The 20000-nt window shown below is 46.7% G+C and overlaps 1 protein-coding gene across 4 annotated transcripts in view; it reads left to right on the top strand.

Annotated features, from left to right (window-relative positions):
- Positions 1-20000, top strand: part of ctnna2 (catenin (cadherin-associated protein), alpha 2) — a 347246-nt gene that overhangs the window by 89345 nt on the left and 237901 nt on the right. The window lies entirely within an intron of this gene.

Genomic DNA, 20000 nt, shown 5'->3' on the forward strand with positions numbered 1-20000 from the left:
GGAGTATTGTTCCTTGCTGCCGTGAACAATATTTACTTTCCTCTGCATCCAAAAGGCATGGCATCAGATGCTCTGTCATGTTTTAGAGGACATGCATACGTAGTCTCTTTCTTTCTCCACGCTCTCAAAAATTCAAATGAGCTTTGTTGGCATGGCAAAAATCACTTTGTATTGCCACAAAGTATTTTGTATTGCATTTCTAATGCTGGAGAGTTGGTGTGTATGAAGAAAGAAGAACAGTATATTAAGCAGTATAATGACACTGTATGTGTGTGTGTGTGTAAGTGTGTTTCTTCAAGTGCTTCACCCCCCCCCCCCCCTTCTGTCTCTCTACCTCTCTGGGTGCCACTCTAATATCTTTCCATCCAATGCAGGTAAATGGAAGCATAACTGATGAGTCTGAGGGTGCTGGATTTGAGAGCATCATCTCTCCTGCTACTCATCGCTCTCATTGAGTTTCATGTATACTTAACTCAGGGGCTTGGCAGGGAGAATGATGAGCTGAATCCTTCTTGCATGGCAGCTCTTTTATAAAAGCACCTTTATGAAACACCACTCCCTGACAGTAAGACAGCATATGAGTGTACACTAGACCCTCGACCCTAGACACCCTAGTGCCTGTAGTGCTTTAGTCTTTTGTGTGCGAGCGTATTGTCAGTGCTGTTGTGGAGGCTGCTGGTGCTGCTTGACTGATGTCTGTGGACAAATGGGCCGGTGACGCGGAAGAGCTATTGCCTGGTGATGGGGACGTCCTCGTGAAAGAGTGACTGATAGCGCAGACAATAGTCCAGCTCGCTTGGCTCTGTCTGCCTCCGCGACACTTGCTGCCTCTTTCAGCTAGTGCTCGTGTTTTTGGCGAAGTGCCTGGGTACATGGGTCGCGTGTGTGTGTGTTTAGTGCTTCTGTGGGCGGGTGTGTGTTGGTGTTCATGTACGTGTGAGTGTGTGCGTACATGTCTGCTTGTGCTGCTGCGTTTGATTGGCTGTGGGTTTGTGTCTATAGGGTTAGTGGACGGATGTCTCTGTGTTATTGCCATGCCCGTGTGAGTGAATGGGCTGTGTTATTTGCGCGCCCGTGGCGAGGATGGCATCGCTGCCGCCTCATTGAGCTGTCAGAGCGGAGTAATTGGAGGCGCATGGGCGGGAAAACGGAGCTCATCCTCATTCCCGGTCTGAGTGGAGCGGAGTAGAGCAGAGCACGCCTAACACGGCCAGACAGACGCCTGTCCGCCTCTCCGCCTCTCCCCTGCGTTAACCAGCGGCGCACACGCCCTTTTCGCGCGGAGACGGTTATGGCATTGCGTTCCACCCCGAAGCGCCGGGGTGTCTTTCTGCCCCCCAGAACGCGGCGCTCGTAAAAGACTCGACTCGACTCGACTGAATTCCTTCGACGACCCTGATGTGTTTCTGAGGCGAGAGGGAAAAAGGAGGGGTGAAATGACGAAGAGCGTCGCATCCTTCACTCATCCTTCACTCGTCACGTCACGCCTTCAGACTGTGTTCAGTCCGAGGCAGCAAGGATGAGTGGCGTCAAACGGTGCCATATGAAAATCACTGAGAGGAAGTCCTCTTCTCTTTGCCTTCAGTGTTTTGATTGAAGCGCTGTGAAGGGGAAACAATCCCGTGCTGAAATGAATAAAAGTTGTCCTTTTCCCCCCCTTGAGCCGTGAGCCAATGTCTATGAAAGCCCTCTACCTTTGGATTCTCTCTCTTGCACTTGTCTGTCCACAGTCATTACATTGGCCACAGCAGCTGGATCTTCCCACAGAGGAGCAGCTGTGTCTTATGATCAGGCCTGTGAAAGTGCCATGGAGTGGGTGTGCTGCTTCTAAGGCCCTCTCTCTCTCTCTCTCTCTCTCTCTCTCTCTCTCTCTCCCTCTCTCTGTCCTTTCTCTGTCTCCCTGGGCCCGTGTCTGTCTATCTCCATTTCTGTCTTTCTCCTTTGTGTCTCCTGGCCCGGGCCTCTGGGTGCTCACTCTAAGCAGTCTTGGCTCTCACTCCAAAGGTCTGATGGGCTCTGGTGCCAGAGCAGTTCAATTAGAACTTATGGAAATGATCTTCCCCACTGCCAATATCCTCTGGCAGCTTCTCTACCATTTCTCCCTGAGCTTGCAACGTGTATGTGCATATGTGTATGTGTATGTGTATGTGTATGTGTATGTGTATGTGTGTGTGTGTGTGTGTATGTGTGTGTGTGAGAGAGAGAGAGAGAGAGAGAGAGAGAGAGAGAGAGAAAGAGAAAGAGAGAGAGAGAGAGAGCGCGTGCTTTTTTTCTTGCTCCTAAAAGCTCCTGTCGTCAACCCTCCTGATGGAACCCAGAACACAAGGCTGTGCGATGCCCAGTTGACCCCTGGCTTTGTGGGAGCAACAGGAGTGGAAAGCACCTCCGAGTTCCACTGCTCCTTCATTGCTGTTTACTGTATAGTGCTGAAGTGCTTGATTCTGGTGGCCCCCTCAGTAAAGCATGAAAAGCTTCTTCTTCGCTCACGCAATAGATGTCCTCGTGACATGATGTAGTAGTGTGAAAGAAGGAGCGGAGGTCTACAGCATCATACAGAAAGCCTGGTGACTGCCCACAGTGAAGGTCAAGGGTATTCAACAGCATGGTGTGAAGTCAATGGACACATACACACACACACACACACACACACACACACACACACACACACACACACACACACACACACACACACACACCCACACATACACACACACATACAGACCTACATACGCATACATAGAAACTTACCAGACACACAATAACATGTACATGGACACACACAAACAACACAAATCCCCCACATCCACCCACCCACCCCCCCACACACACACACGCACACAAAAACTCCTTCCTCTGTTCTGACCCATTCCAATGTCCACCTACAGTGGAGTATTAGTTGTAATTTCCTTTTCGTTTACCATATGAATGTTTGCTTGTGCCTTCTGAGTGCTTTCTTTGTGTACATACATTATCCATAATTAATTGCAGAAGAATGCAACGAGTTTTGTCACATCTCTAGATTTACATCGAAATAACCTTGTGTCCACAGTTAGGATTCCCTGTCAGCATTCCTGTCAGAAATCAACATAAGAGAAGGAGAAAACTGACAGAGAGAGAAATAGAGTGTGTGTGTGTGTCTGTGTGTGTGTGTGTGTGTGTGTGTATGTGTGTGTGTGTGTGTGTGTGTGTGTGTTTGTGTGTGTGTGTGGGTGTGTGTGTGTGTGTGTGTGTGTGTGTGTGTGTGTGTGTGTGTGTGTGTGTGAGTGCGTGCGTGTTTGCACACGTGCGTATATGTGTGTGCAGAGATGCTATTTGATGTGACGTGATCTGTTCTGGGGGAGAGCACTGCGTGTTGTTTTTGTGCAGCAGGTTATGGCTGGCAGATAGGATTTGAAAAGACAGGAAGTGCAACTCCATTCATTCATATTCAAATTGGCTCAGATTCTCTGGATGTGCACAGATTTTCAATTACAGGGATCTGTACATTTATATCTAGCAGAGATGTACAGCTCACTGCGCCTTTGTGAAAGTTCCCTTTGCAGATAGGCTGGGTGCTGTTTATCAGTGTCTTTTTACAGCAGTGTGGGTATGTGTGTGTGTATACGTCTTTGTTTATCCATACATAAACAGCTGACCATCCCTGTTCGCCTTAATACTTTACTATTGCATGCTATGTGTCCAGGGATGGATTAACGAACGGGCCTACCGGGCCCAGGCCCAGGGGCCCATGAGCTCAGGGGGCCCTTAGGCCAGAGCCTCTGCGTGAAGTCGCTGTTATGTATCTCTTATTTGTGGTTGAAAAAGGTGTATTTTATTCATTTGCTAATGGCTTTAATTGAGTGTACCTGTGCTGTGTTAGAAAAAGCTAGATTAATGCGACGGTGATCAAGCATGACTTTTTGGGAGTGCTGAGGATACCTTATGCTATATATTCCCTCAAAATGGCAAACCTGTCTCTGTCATGGTTTTCATCATTTTTAGGGGGAATCGTCAGTAGCAATCTATAACAAAATTATACTGTATGCTTATCGTACATACACCATAGAAACTATTAAAAAAATGATTCAATTAAATGAATAATTTTTTATTTTCTTTGTTATTTTTGTCATATACAGATATGCAATGATGATTGCTGGGTAATATGTATCTTGTTGTCCAATTTCAAGTCTTTATTTGATCATGTGATGAGACGATACGATATAGCTAGTTTAGGCGCAGAATCTGAAAGTCAAGACCTACAAGCAGGCACAGTAGGCTACACCTGCCGGACGACGCCTTTCAAACATAAAAGTGGTGCTGCCCCTCAGGTAGGTCTTAATCAGTTTCAATTTGGAAAAGAATCACTCGGCCTGTCACATGTAATGTCAGAAACAATAGCAGGGCAGTGCACACCTCACCGAAGTTGGATGTTACAGAGTAAACTTTGACCTGTTTACTTTCCCAATACAATAGCCAAAGTATCTAATTCGACCGTAAAATCCAACACATTGGTTGGGTTTGTGTGTGCGTGTGCGTGCGTGCGTGTTTTGCGGGCGCACAATTATTTTTTTCGCGGAGGGGGGGGGGGGGGGCCTTCAACATGTCCAGGCCCAGGGGCCCGTGGTTTCTTAATCCGTCCATGTATGTGTCTTATAGTCTGTCACTCACTCTTCTTCTCTTCATTATCACCTTGTATTACACACATCCATTTCTTGCTTCAAATCACACACATGCACACACACATACACACACACACACACACACACACACACACAAGCACACACGTACACACACACACACACACACAAACACACACAGAAGCACACACACGCACACATACACACACATGCACCACGCACACACACACACACACACACACACACACACACACACACACACACACACACACACACACACACACAGAGGAGCTAGCAAAGCAAGTACACAGATCTTGTTATTCCTTCTCTAACTGTTCCAACAGCCCGTCCCTTCATTCAAAAACAGCCTAATTTCCCCTCAAATGGAGCCCAGGGCCCAGCGACCAGGGCGATTGTTTTTAAATGCTCTCATTAGCAGCCGGAGGGGTTAGCCAAGCGGCCGAGGGCTCCAGTGAAAATGCCTGCTTACACGCCAAGTGTGAGGCCACCTGGCCCTCGCTAACTCTGGCTGTGATATACAGTTGAGTGTGGCACACACACACACAGACACACACACACACACACACACACACACACACACACACACACACAAGCACACAAGCACACACAGACACGCACACACACACACACACACACGCACACACACACACACACACACACACACACACACACACACACAAGCGCACACACACACACGCACACACACACACCTTTCTGTTTAGCCAGGCTCTCCCTCTTCAAAGCGACCACCCCACCCCTGGGGCATTAGTGGGGATTGTGTAGATCTGTGGCAGAGAGGCTGAAGTGGCCAGGATGGACTCTGCCTGGGAGTATCTCTGCCACCATCACTGCACTGTGTGTAGCAGAAGATGACTTCAGGCGTGCAGCTGTATGAGAGAGACAGAGAGAGAGAGAGAGAAAGAGAAAGAGAAAGAGAGAGAGAGATAGAGAGATAGTGAGGGAGAGAGAGAGAGGGCAGAAGAGTGTGATACGAGAAGGAGGGAGGAAGTGAAGACATTCTAACTTTGTGAGATTGTCAAGCGTCTGTTTAAAAGAAGCTTTACAGGGGATAGCTGCCCCCTAAAGTGGGAGTGGAGGCCAGTTAATCGGCTCTGCTCTTGGCCCTGTCGGGACCCATGCCCATCCCCTCAGACATGATTGATTGGCGCCATTTGTCAGCCTGGTATAAATCCCCTGCCTCTCTCTCTCTGTTTCTCTCGGCACACTTAGATAAGTCTATACACATAGACATACTGCTCTTCAGATACAGCCATAACTGCCTTTCTCTCTCACTTCCTCTCTGTTTCTCTCTCTCTCTCTCTCTCTCTCTCTGTCTCTCTCTGTCTGGGGACTTTTTAATGGTGTGATAAATGCTCAGTGCAGTATGTCTCTAACATGGGGAAATGTGTCAAATGGGGCAACGGCTGCTGCCCGTCACTCACAAGCTCAGTGTAGGTGTGGGCACATCAAACCACACATCCCAATTCTGCCGGCTATTGGAAATACGGACACCCTAAATTAGGAGTCTTTATCTTTGACGTGACAAAAGAAGGAACACGATTTCAGACAGACAGGCTTAGGATAAAAGGTTATTAAAAAATACATTACCTTGTCAAATCAGTTGCAAGACCATTAAGGAATCCTACCTGGCACTCAATTATATTTTACCAGTTGGTGTTTCTAAGGAAAGGTCAGATGGTTCCTTTAGGAAAAATGAACATGCAGGTATTGTACTGGCAGGTAAAATCAGTTGTCAGTCTTTTCGTTTCAGTACTCCGTGATGGTGATATACCAGTTAATATAAGTCTTTGTACACGGTAGGTGAGTGCTGATATGCTAAGGGCACATGATTGCCCTGAAGTTCTTCTAGAAAATTTGAAGAGATTTGCCAGCATCTCACATTCATGTTCCCAATCATACGTGATCATTTCTGACAGCACGTCTTGCTTGGTGAATATTTTTAGACACTGGAAGCCATCATTTACAATACACTGAGGCCAATCAGGTGAGAAAGGGCCTCCTTATATGACTAAATTGCAGGGGCATTTCTCATCCGTATGGCCATTGCTGATGACATCGGTTCTCTTGTTTGCCAGTGTACTGGAAATCACAGGCTGCGAGGTTCAGTTTTTTTTTTTTCAACGTGTTAGCGAGGAACTCCAATCACTGGCCTCCAGTCAGGAAAGACTTTCTCCACTCTCCACTCCTCCTAATCGACCCCTTCTCACTTATCGCTCACCTCAGTGAGTTCCCAGCAAGCTCCCTGCGGCCCACTGATTCCCAGATATATCGATGGGGTTCAACCAGGGGAGCGTGGCTTCCACCACTGCTGGCATCTCTCCCTGTCATCTGTCAATACCCATGCCACTGCAGCTATTGGTTTAATCCACAGTCAGGATCACTGAGGTCAAGGTCACCCCTCCGTGGGCTCCAACATGGAGGGCATGAGAATGGGGGTGGTGGGGGTGGTGGTGGTGGGGGGGGCCTGGCCAGTGCCTCTTGGCTCGTTAATCACCCCTACCTGGCCGGATGAAGCGGGCTGCTCTAACCCCTTCGGGCCCAGATGCCCGGGGCGGAGCTCCACTCCCACCCATCTGCCAGTGCGGCCGTGCCGATCCCTCATGCCAGCCCCGACCCCCACCCTCCTGCCCTGGTGAGCTCCTGTGGGCTCCTGTGGGCTGCTCTCCCTGGGCTGGCAAGGCTGCAGCAGCAGTGGGAGCAGACGACCAAAGGAGGCAGGCTCTGCTCCAAACCCATTAGCCAGCCATGCGGTGTGTGTGAGTGTGTGTGTGTCTGCCTGTTTGCATATGGCTGACCCCACAGCAAAAGCACACAACCTAACGCCGTGCTCTCTCTCTCGCTCTCTCTCTCTCTCTCTCTCTCTCTAACAAGCTGTACAATGCCTCACTGTTAAATCTGAATGTACTTAACCTGCAGCTGATCCCGTAATCAACGCATGTCAACGCTCTCTAACCTCGATTTGTGGCGCCCGCAAACTGAGAGGAGTCATTCAATCGCAGACGCATTTGAATGGAAGCGCAATGAAGTGGAATGAATGTATCTGCCTACCGACAGAAAAAGAAAGTTTTAGCGATCAGGAAATAGATGGTGCCATCAAAGATAGAGATAATACAGGGCAGTAATTCTATACCACTCAAAAAAAACATATAAGGACTATTTGTGTGGTTATCACAAAACAACATCAGTAGTGTAGCAGGCAGCTACATTTAGGGAAGTGGATGAAGTGAGAAAGAGATGGCAAGATATAAAAGGACATGAAAGAGTTTAAAAAGTATCTTTTAAAATAGTACAATTGATCAAAACTGGTGCTGGGAATACTGCTTCCATCGGTTCTGAAAATGCCCCGCACGTATCAAACACGCAATATGAATTACACCTGCTTTTAAAAAAAAAATCTTCACCGTGCACTATCCCCTGTATTTCCATACATACAAAACATACAATGGAACAGGTAATCACTCTCTGTTTGCACATCTCCATGATTGTGCTCGCAGCTTCCACTTTTCCTACGACCTTCCCATGAATGCATATGCATGAGTCAGAAAAGTGCGACTTCTCATTCTGCAGTCCTGCGGCAGGCGTGATGCAGTTTTAACTCTGTGCAGTATATTCGTCATGCCATGTTTATTGGTGCACATTGTGACGAATTTACGCCAAAAATGGGTGCTGATAGTGATAGTGACAGAACATCTGCTCCAGAGTGTAAGAGAGAGCGAGGGAGAGGGAGAGAGAGAGAGAGTAAGAGGCCAAGAATGAGAGCAAGAAACAGAGCATGTGTGAGCAAGAAAGAAAGATAGATGCTGAAGGACACTGAAGGGGAGATAAAGGTGTCTAAGAAGTGGAACACGTGGCTCGGTCATAGGCATGAAGAAAATAGGCCTGAAGCACACTGGGAATTGTAGGATTCTAGGTCAAAGTGGTATCCCTGTAGCATTTGCTGCGCAAACACACAAAGTGGAAACATCTTTTATTTAGTCTCAGCCATTTAACTATTTTACCTGGTGCTGTTGATCTTTTATTTATTCATGGGTAGTGTCTTTATTACTATTTTATCACCTTGTTTCCTGTTTTAAGGATGTGCTAGGAACACCCCTTCCAAGTTCTCATCGTCAGATAGTCAGTGGTTGTCCTTGGTGTATTTACACAGCATGTATGCAGACTGAGAAGTAGCCCAGGCCCACATCGGCAACCAAACGGAGACAGTTGCAGTGTCGCTGATTAATGTGTCTGCTTCAGGTGGTTGTGCAGTGTATTTCTTCATGCCCGCTTTCAGGCAAAGGGCTCTCTCTCTCTCTCTCTCTTTCTCTCTCCCTCTCTCTTTCTCTCTCTCTCTTTCTTTCTGTCTCGTCCTTCCTTTTCCCTGCCGCCCCCCCCCCCCTCTATGTTATGAAACATTAAAACAAACATATTTTATTTAATCCTTGCAATTTTGATAATTTCCATGGCTAAAGAGAATGGGAATCTATATTTTGTCCTAGGGTGGACCATCTTATGAAATATGAAGCAGTGCTTACACAGCAGCTCACCTGGCTTCACCCTGAATGTTCAAAATCTCCAGCTGAAATATTTAAACCCTTGTAGGTGGCTTTAAATGGCCACTTAGGAGTTTCATGCAACACTTGAGCCTACAGGTGTACTGTACATTCGGTTGTTTCGTGTAATGAAAACAGACAACTTCACAAACAAACAGTTGAAATTTTTAACCCTAACCCCCACCCAAACACATGCACGCACGCGCACGCGCACGCGCACGCGCACGCGCACGCGCACACACACACACACACACACACACACACACACACACACACACACATTCAGAAATGCTTACATTGAGAAACGCCTATATAGATGCTTTGGTTCCTGCCTCTCAAACGAATGGCATCAGGTATGGAAGAAACACCGCTTATACAACCCGCAGTAATGAGCACATGTGACTTTAACATCTCCCGGATGCTTTTCCCTAGTGCCCCTCTCTCTTCTCCCACCTTGTCATGTTTATTAGCGCCGGCAGACAGATCCCCTTTAAAGCTGTGGCCGTGGTGACGGGGCCCTGCCATCGGCTCATCCTCCCGACCGCGTGCGCATCACGCTGCGTCTCCATCCATCAGGGAGTGTGGGTCAGGGGACCCTCAGCGTGAGTCACGCACGAATGATGAGCATATGGGTCTGGATGTGACCTACAAAAAGCCTGTGTCTGCGTGAGGAGAGTGACTGAGCCATGAGTGGTTCCAGGGGAGGAGTGGCCCTTAATGGGGTTGAGTCAGAGAGAGAGAGAGAGAGAGAGAGAGAGAGAGAGAGAGAGAGAGAGAGAGAGAGAGAGCGTTGGGTAAAGAGCATTCATGAGAGCTGAAGTTACTTCAGATAGACCTGCCACCCCGACCCCCCCCAACCCCCCTGTTGGACACCACACTGCTGTAAGCTTCTTCCTCAGGTCTCTCTCTGTCTGTCTTGCTTTTTTATCTGCCTCTGTCTCTCTCTTTCACTTACACACACACACACACACACAATGGCTCTGAAGCACACATACATTCTCCCCTTTCTGTCATAATCCTCTCTCTCTCTCTCTCTTTGACACAGACACACACACACACACACACACACACACACACACACAGTGGCCTTTAAATACTCTGTGCAGGCCTCAGGCCCATCCCCTCTGGTGCAGTAAGGAAGACCGGTTGCTGGTGAGGGTATTGTCAAAGCAGCGCATGCAAATGTCACCCAGATGAGCGGTACGGCCACACTGAAAACCATGCCTCATTCCACATCAGATACGGAGGGCCACGTTTCTTTTTTCTTCTTTCTCCCTCCCACACCGTCATAGTAGTCTCCTCTCATCCCTTCAGATCTGAGAGTACTTGAGCGGGCCTGAGTCTGGTCCCTCTGTGGCCAGCCCAGTCTCTCAGAGCAGATTCAGGAGGCATGGATCTGAAGTACCAAGGCAATCATCAGAAGAGGCGACAGAAGGGCCTGTGCTTTTGTGCAAAATTACATATAAAAAATGATATATATATTTTTTTTAGCTGGGCTGCTGTGTTAATCTTGGTTTTGATCAAGTGTAAGCATTTAAGATGATTTAAAGTAGACACGGAGAATGAGCGAGTCCCTTGAGTCTTTTACTAGTGTTGGATAGGGGGTATGTCAAATCAACAGATTTTACACAGTTTTCCCAACTGACGATCTTGGATTTGCTTTATTCTTTATGTGAATAATGTAATTGTATCCAACCACTAGTGTGCAACATTTTCAGCTTGTATCTTGTGTAAATATTTGTATTTCATTTTTTCAGACATGCGCCTAGTTGTTAGGAAAGCACTATAACATGAATATTATATATCACAATAAAAATATCTGATGTTGTTCAGTGTGAAAATATAGTGGGCAAAAGTTGCTCCAAAGTGAAATATTTTTTTTATCGATTTTTGGCAAGCCATAACTTGTATGCAACTGTGGGCCAGCTATTTTCGATGTTAGCCATCTAAAAGTGTGGAACAGTACCTGAAAATGTCAAGCATCTAGCATGAATAGTTCAAAAGTAATGCCTTATGAAACTTTTTCAAGTCTCCGTATATCAGAAACTACAGAAGATACAGGCGTATAATTTTTGTTGTTGAGTACAATGCTCATGAAGCATGAAGCAAATCCAAGATGGCCAGTCAGGAGGTCTCTGTTGATTTCACATGGAATGACGATTATTTAAAAAACATGTCATGTCATGTTCACAAACGCAGAGAACCATCATCTGTGTCCTTTCCCAACACCATTTGTGTGTGTGTGTGTGTGTGTGTGTGTGTGTGTGTGTGTGTGTGTGTGTGTGTGAGCACATGCATGTATGTGGTTGCATTTGTATCAGAAATAGTTAAGTGCCATAATATGTGGGATTGCTATTTTGCTTCAATGACTGCGACTATGAAAATAGAAGTATGATTCATTACGCTTTATCTTTTTTGGCGATCAATTAATAATTTAAAATGTATTGTTTGTTCATTTGACACTCTGGGAAACATGATTCTTCAGCATTTGACATCAAGAATGCTTTGATTGTTGATGTGGTGTTGATTGGAAATACATTTAATTAGTTAAAAATATTGAAGCACTTTTATCACCTCTTTTATATTTTACCCTCTCAGAAGAAGTAAATCTTCCAAAACGACTTCAGCTTGTTAACACTGCCTTGATTTGTTCTTTTACACAATCCAATTAAATTGAACATTTTTAAAACACTAATATATAGTTATTTATTATATTTCAGATATGATAAACTGAAGACATATTTTTGGTCTTGTCAGAATGTTGAGAGCCTTCCATGACGGCTCATCAGAATTTGACTAAACATTTGAGGGGACTGAGCTGTTGGCAGAGGCTCTGTGTGCTCTCTGCTGTTGGTTACTTTCTTTGCTTTTTTTCTCTCTCTCCTGAGAACCTTGGCTTGCTTCTCTTCAGTCATTCTCCTGCCTGTGCCGCTTCACTGATGTCCAAAGTGTCTGTGTGTGTGAGAGTGTGAATGAGAGTGCTTGTGTGTACCTGTGTGTGTGTCTGTATGTGTGTGTGTGTGTGTGTGTGTGTGTGTATGTGTGTGTGTGTGTGTGTGTGTGTGTGTGTGTGTGTGTGTTTGTGTGTGTGAGAGAGAGAGAGAGAAAGAGGTAGAGAAGGCATAGAGAGAAGCATTTTTTCTTTCATTCACTCTCTATTCCCCTCATGTTTGCTCTTACATTGAACAACACATAGAGGGCCTCCAGGAAATGCTTTCTGTGAAGAGCTCAGGGGTTAGATTGAATGTCATTCACCAGGGCATTATTGGCACCCAGATGAAACCTGCTGGACTCCACGGACCTGAATATCACTTCATGCTCGCATTAAATGGATTTCTGATAAAAAAGGCAGCATAGCATTAGACTGCACTGTAGAAGAAACAGTCAGTATAGAATAAGCTTAAATGTATGTTTTAATGGAAATGTAGACATGGGCTCGCTGGTCTGACTCACAATCAGGGTGGATCCAGGGTGGAATATATCAGGAGGCAGGGAGCTCATATGAATATAAACACATCATACTCATACCCTGTACTTGTGCTATCACTTTGGATGAAGAGTGTCTGCTCAATGAATCAATCCAAATGGAGAGAGAGAGAGAGAGAGAGGGAGGAAAGAGAGAGAGAAAGTGTGGGTGAGATAGAGAGAGAGAGTGTGTGAGTGAGAGAGAGAGAGAGAGAGAGTGTGGGTGAGAGAGCGAGAGAGGAAAGAGAGAGAGAGTGTGTGTAAGTGAGCGAGAGAGGAAAGAGAGAGTGTGAGTAAGAAAGAGAAAGATGGAGGTGTGGTTAAGAGGGGGTAGGGCTGAGTGTACTCCACCCCCCCCCCCCCCCCATGGTACATGTGCTGTCATTTCGGATAAAAAGTGTCTTCTTAATAAATAAATGCAATTGGAGATAGATAGGTAGATAGATAGAAAGAAAGAGAGAGAGACACACACACAGACAGACAGAGAGAGAATGTATGTGTGTGTACCAGTAAGATTGAGAGGTTCAGTGTGTTTCAAAGTTATTGAGCCTGGCAAAAAGAAATAGATAGAGAGAGAGTGGTGGACACACTAAAAGATTATCTGTGTTTCTGAAAGAAAAGCATCGATTGAGAGTGCAGCAAAATGGAAGAGAGTGCTCTAGTCAATCTATCTTAAGGATGAGCAAACTGAAAAGGAACGCAGAGGAAAAGAAAAAAGTTTTCAACCTGTAACCTAGATTATAGAGCTCCTTGCAACATATTCATGTTTTTTTCCCTGAGAAAGAGAATCAAGTTCATAATACCTTAAATACTACTACTACTACAAAAAAAAAAAAATCATAAACCCAATTAAAGAGGTTGCCTTTGGTTAAGGGAAGCTTTTTAAAAAGATGTTTAGTCATGGCTAACAGTATATTTACATCTACACCAAAGATCATGAGACTTTCATGAGAAGTTCTTTCTTTGCTTTTCATGACCAGTGCAGTTGTAACTATGCGCAGCCTAACTCAACCGTCTGGTTAGGGTCCATAGCACTGCTGGGGTCAGTAGGCGTCACATGCGATAAGAGTCCCCTCCTGCATGGGGCAGGGTCCTCGGGCGGGGGGGGCGGGGCTGGGCATGTGAGACGTTACCCTTTGACCCTGTAAGAGCGGACGAGCCCTGTGGTGACTCAGTGGCTTTTATTTCCGCAGACACGCGGCTAACTGATGACCCCATCCTCCACGTCTCCCCCCACCCCTCTCCACACACACACACACACACACACACTCTACGGTCAGTGGGGTTGTGATGATTCACTGGATGACCCGACCTGACCTGATCCTGATGTGTTAGCCTCCTGTCTGAGATGCTCCTCAGATCTGTCTCTCCCCCAGCCTCTAGCCTCTAGCCTCTAGCCTCTAGCGAACTTCTCCATTGGTCATCCGATTGGCCCAGTACACCTCAAGCACAGTAACAGAGACTGCGGGGGGTGGGGTGGGTGGGCAGGGTTTCAGCGGCTGACAGGAAAGGACGCTCCTCTATGGGCGGATCTGCTTGATGGCCCCAAACCCTCCCCCCCCACTTATGAAAGTTGTTCCGTAAACATGTCACTGCTCCTTTCTGATATGCAGCCTTTCTGTTGCTCTTTCACGCTGCCCTTCTCTTTTTTTTATCATCTATATGTGCCATCAGTACTGATGGGCTCTCATGAAACATGCATGATGCTTCAGAAGGCACTTAGGTGGATTTCCAGGTAGAAACGCTTCCTTCCTTCACTCTCTATTCACCTCATGCTTGCTCTTATGTTGAACAAAAGCTTTCCATGAAGTAGATACAACAGTAAAAAAAATGTAGTAATGTAATGTCAATATTACAGGAAAGATGACTAATGAAGTAACAACAATAAAAAAATATGTCTCTAGCGCCATGATTAAAGATACTTCAGACAGGTAATCTGTTAATATATTGTGCTTTTGGCAACACAAAGTAAACAAGTGTGATTGAAAGTGTGATTAATGGCAAACCACATCTACTTAAATGAAGTTTCTTTAATGAACATATTTTCTCATATTTTTTCTCACATCTCATAGTTTGTCTAAATCTAGTGAGCTGACTAACTTGTCATTCAAAAACCCCTGCCTTATAACTTTGCTTTGCCTCGGTCGAATGCAATGTTTTTTGATGTTATATAGTTGAACAACAAGTTTGTTATCACAATCAAGGCCAGAAATATATTACAAATGACCTTCGGGTATTTCAAGAGGTCTGCAACGCAGACTGGCCACTGACTCAAAAGGTCGCAGTTCAGATCCATCCAATATGGCCGCCACAGAGCGGGTTCACCGTCGTACCTACATGAAGAGTGTGGAGCTCAGGGGTTAGATTGAATGTCATTCGCCATGGCATTATTGGCACCAACATGAGACCTGCTGGACTTGAATACCTGAATATCACTTCATGCTTGCATTAAAAGGATTTCTGATAAAAAAAGGCAGCATAGCATTAGACTGCTCTATAGCAGAAACAGTCAATACAAAATAACTTAATATGCCAGGCAGTAATATATCAAGAGGCTGTCCTCTTCGTGTCCCTGAGGTTCATGTAAGCTGCCTGGCCCAGCAGCAGGGCCTTAGAGTGAGGGGGATTACAGGAAGTCACGAGAGAGACAGTCCCTGTAGCTCACCTGCCAGAGCAAGGTGATGCCAACACCAAAGTCAGGGGTTCAAAGTGCAGGGGGCTCATATATACCCTGTACCTGTGCTGTCGCTTTGGATGATAAACGTCTGCTCAATGAATAAATGCAAGTGGGGGGAGAGAGAGAGTGAGAGAGAGAGAGAGAGAGAGAGAGATGTGTGGGTGAGAGGCAGAAGGAGGGAAGAGAGAGTGTGTGTGAGAGAGAGAGAGAGAGATGGAGGTGTGGGTGAGAGGGGAAGGGACTGAGTGAACTCCATCACGGTGACAGCAAGCCTGCAGCTGCCCCTCCCTCAGCCAGTCGCCAGCCTTGCCCTTTCCTGCTCTCCGCAACAACACCACCCCCCGCCCCCGCGCTCCCCTCCTCCCGTTGGCAGTCCATGCGCTGCTGTCGCTCTGCCATGCAGAATAACAATGGGGATCCTTCGCCCTGTGGACACATCATCCTGGGTACGTGCGTAAACCATCAGGCGTTTCCACTGCAAATATCTCCGGGGTATTATGGTGTTTCAAAAGCTCCCACCCCCACGCACTCTTTTAAATCAAGCTGTCCTTGCCTCTGTGCGCCGTTTTAGAATAGACAAATACTGTTATTTCTGATTGAAAGATAACAACTCTAATAGGGACAGGGGCGGTATAAATCTCTTGCTTTCTCTTTCTCCCACCAACTAAATATAATAGCGGGACTGGTGATAAGAGCTCGGCTGAGTAATGTTACTGTTTTTGCTCTGGCAGGACTGAGAGTCCCATTTCCTGATAAATCAGGTTAGCTGTGGCTAAATGGCTTTATTCACTGTCAGCCCGGCAAACTAGTAATCTTCCCACCGCCTCTTATCTCCAGCACGTAAGAAAAGGAAGCAAAGCACAATAAGAATCAAAAAGTCTCCCAAATTGTGCTCCGTGGAGAGGCTCCGAACGCCTGCTCTTAGTTTTCCGGCATCGTCGGCAGGAGCACGTTGAGGTTGCATGTTAATGGAAGAATCATTAAAAAAAAAAAAAAAAAGCTTGGTATCACTAAGGCATGGTTTCTGTTTGTTGGCTGTGACTTTTGCGGAGCCATTCCCTTGTGTGTTTGTTGTGTAGGTGTTGGGAAGATGTGGGGCTTATGGGTGAGTCAGCACAGGCGCTTGTGTAATAGGTGGCAATTAATCACAGGGGAAGAGGACAGAGTATGAGTGAAGGAGAGAGAACAGAAATGAAAAAGAAACGGAAACGACAAATTCCACGAATAGACAGACTGAAAAAACTAGGACCAGATGCCAAGGATCTAAGTGGTGGTGGAGGTCATGTTGCTGGGTAGACTGGACCAGTATCTCTCTCTCTCTCTCTCTCTCTCTTTCTCTCGCTCTCTCTCTGCAGCCGGTGGAGTAGTGTGCGAGCCACACTAACTGTTGTGGGAGTAGAGTAGATGTGTGCAGTTCTGATGCTCTCTAACCTGCCCACAGGTGATGTCTGTGTGATGTATGGAGCCCAGAGCGCGGGCAGCTCTTGCATGCTGGCACCTCTAGTGAGTGTCAGAGACAGTCAGGCAACCCTGTTTCTGCCCCCTGTTTCAGTCTCTCTCTCCCTCTCTCTCTCTCTCTCTCTCTCTCTCTCTCTCTCTATCTCTCTCTATCTCTCTCTATATCTCTCTCTATATCTCTCTCTCTCTCTCTCTCTCTCTCTCTCTCCCTCTCTGTTATTTCTACTCCTGCGGGTAAGATGAGAATATGCAGTGTAAGCCTTTTGACTTAGTAATGCCCCCTTTCACTTTATCACCCTCCCTCCCTCCCTCCCTCTGGCCCTCTCCTCCCTCCCTGTACACTCTGACACGTAAACTCACTGGACTTGGCTCTGCGGTGCGAGCGCTCACCTGTTGTCTGCGTGCGGGGCCTCATCCCCTGCCCGTATGTAGGCCGACAGGCTGCTGAGGCCCAGACGGAATTAGAGACTCTGGTTTTAGACAGCCATTAATAACGGAGCAGCACAGCCCAGCGCAGCACAGCACAGCGCCGGCAGACAGACAGACAGACAGACGGGCGGGCGGTTTGCTCCCAGACTCCCAGTGCCCTCCTCTGTGTCCCCAGCAGTCTTAGCCCTTAGCCTCGCTCTTCTCTTCATCTTTCTTTTGACTTTTCGCTCAAGTTTTTATTCTTTCTTTATCTGTCTCCCTTTGTCACTCTCTCTTTCCACTGCCCCATCAGTCGTTCTCTCATTCCCCACATCCCCCTACATTTTTTTCCCCTTTTCTTTCCTTTTCTTCTCTCCTTTGCACTGTCTGTGCCTCCTTCCACACGTTTCCTGGCATCCCAGAACCCCTTGATCCCTCTTGATTCTTTTTTCTTCTCTCTCTTTTTGAAGTAGGTTAGCCTTAATGCAGCTCCTCTCCTCCCCCCTCACTCCTCTTCTCCTCTCCTTCTCTCTCCCTCTCTCTCCTCTCGCCAGTCTCATTATGCATTGTTTGACAAACAGCCTTGCCTCTGCGTTTCAGCGTGAGGTGGCAGTGTGTTCCGGTAGTTTCTGTGGTAACACTCCGAAGCAGAAGCCTCGCCCGGGGAAACGCTGAGCAATGGCGCGATGCCTTTTCAGCAGTGCTCAGTGTAAAGGAACTGCAGTGATGAGCCTACTCATTGGCGCAGAGGCTGGCTTCGTGTTTCGCATTTTTGGCTCGGTTGTTTTGTCTTACCTGGATAATTGTACTGTTAACTGCAAACAGAGTAATAAGGCAGGGGTGTACTCAAACTGAAAGGGAGAAGTGTGAGCGGTAGCAATCGCTTCAGCTGCCTAAACAAACGATTTGTTATGGAGACAATGCAGCAATAATGGCAAGCTAAAGGTCCCTCAGCTGCTGAGCTGGAGCAATTTCCCTCCAAGTATTAGGGCTGTTTCCTCCATTACATTAGGGCCAGGCAAATAGAGATCTCCAGAGTAACATGCTGGGCTGGGAAGCAGGACTGGGTCTGCCTCCTGGTGGGTCTGACTGTGTCAATACGTCATGTCCCACTCTGCACTTTGATACAGAGGAGAGCAAATCAAATCTGAGCTGCTGCTATACCATCAGGCGCAGACAGGTTTTTACGTAAAGCTGTGGTGGCTGATGTATACAGTTCCCCCGCAGCTGTCACATCATGACATGGGCTGTTATTTCCTTGATTTGCCTCTTAAAGGCACGGATGGCAGGAAAGGTGAAGCTTATTGTGTTTGCTGGGCCGCGGTGAAAATGCTCCTCAGAGTGATGGGAGCAGCAGACAACCTTTTAGGGCAAAGATAAAGAATTAAGAATAAGCTTAGCCGTTCTCTCTCTCCCTCCCCGTCTTTCTCTCACTCTGTCTATCTGTTTCTCTCTCTCTCTCTCTCTCTCTCTCTCACACTCTCTCTCTCTCTTGTCTATCAATAGTGTATATTAAAAGGATTTTAAGGGTGTATCCTCGATCTATGTTTTAAGGAAACCACATTATTTGTAGCTTGGTGCCCTGCATTGTATGGTGTAGTGAAGTAGGTTCCCAGTGTGTGTGTGCTGTAGAGAGCTGGGAGACTGGGCTGTTAATGGGATCTCTTTACCAATAAACTCTGCCTATTCCAGCATGACTCGGCCTCTTAAGGCAGCGCAGTACAAACTGCTGCAAATGGGATATTCAAATTGTACAGCCGTAAAACATAATATCTCCACCATCAATATGGTAATTTCTTCTTCCCGTCTCCTCGCCGCCGTAAAAACCTCTATTTTTTTGTGGCAACTTAAACAATAAAAGGGAGTGATCTTATTCTGCATTCTGTGCTTAAAAGCCCTATAAACCCTGGGGTTTCCGGAGCCATCCTCCCAGGGCTAACCTTCAAGGTCACCTTTCCGCCAGGCTCTGCCTGCAACAGATCGCCCAGAGCCTTCTGCCGCCACTGCTGTTGCCAAATGTGTGTGTGTGTGTGTGTGTGTGTGTGTGTATGTGTGTGTGTGTGTGTGTGTGTGTGTGTGTGTGTGTGTGTGTGGGGGGGTGTGGGCGGGGGGTGGGGGTGGTGGAACTATGTGCGCCCCAACATTTAGTTTTTTGTTCATCAGGCTGTTCTCCCTATTCCTGTCCCTGGTCTTACCCCAGTGGTGCTCGCTCTCGCTAGGCCCGCCTCTGCTTGACGTGCGCTGCACCTAGACACCTGTCATGATTAGCGTGTAGAAGGCATTAGAAGTCATGTATTATTCCCGTTCCCCTTTCAGTCGCTGTTGTGCTGCTTTGTAATACTAATTCTCCCTGATGCTCAGTGTTAGCGGTATCACATCATCAACATAAACCACGCTGTTACGGTTTCATCAAAGTCTTTCCCGTGACTTTGATGATGTAAGCTACTTCCGCAGTGAGGCAAGACAGTGCATAGCGTCTCATGATCGTGGAGTGGAGTTAAGATGTCTTTGAAACTTGTGATGCTAGCACTGATACTGCAACATAATTCTTGCTTTTACTGGTATGATTATTTCCCCTGAGGATTAGGCAAATACATGAATCCCTCTATCATTAGTATGACTATACCCAGCTGAGACATCCGGTCTGTGTCCATTTGTGTCTACTTAGGGGAACTGCTTATTATTGCTTTTGAAGGTCAACAGGTAGGGGTGTGGCACTGTCAGTAGCAGTCAGGTATTTGTTTGAGTCCAAAAATTACCATTACAATGTATGATTTCTCTGCCTGGCTTAGCAGTTGACTT

The sequence above is a fragment of the Clupea harengus genome, chromosome 22, assembly GCF_900700415.2.
Source record: "Clupea harengus chromosome 22, Ch_v2.0.2, whole genome shotgun sequence".
Classification (NCBI taxonomy): Eukaryota; Metazoa; Chordata; class Actinopteri; order Clupeiformes; family Clupeidae; genus Clupea; species Clupea harengus.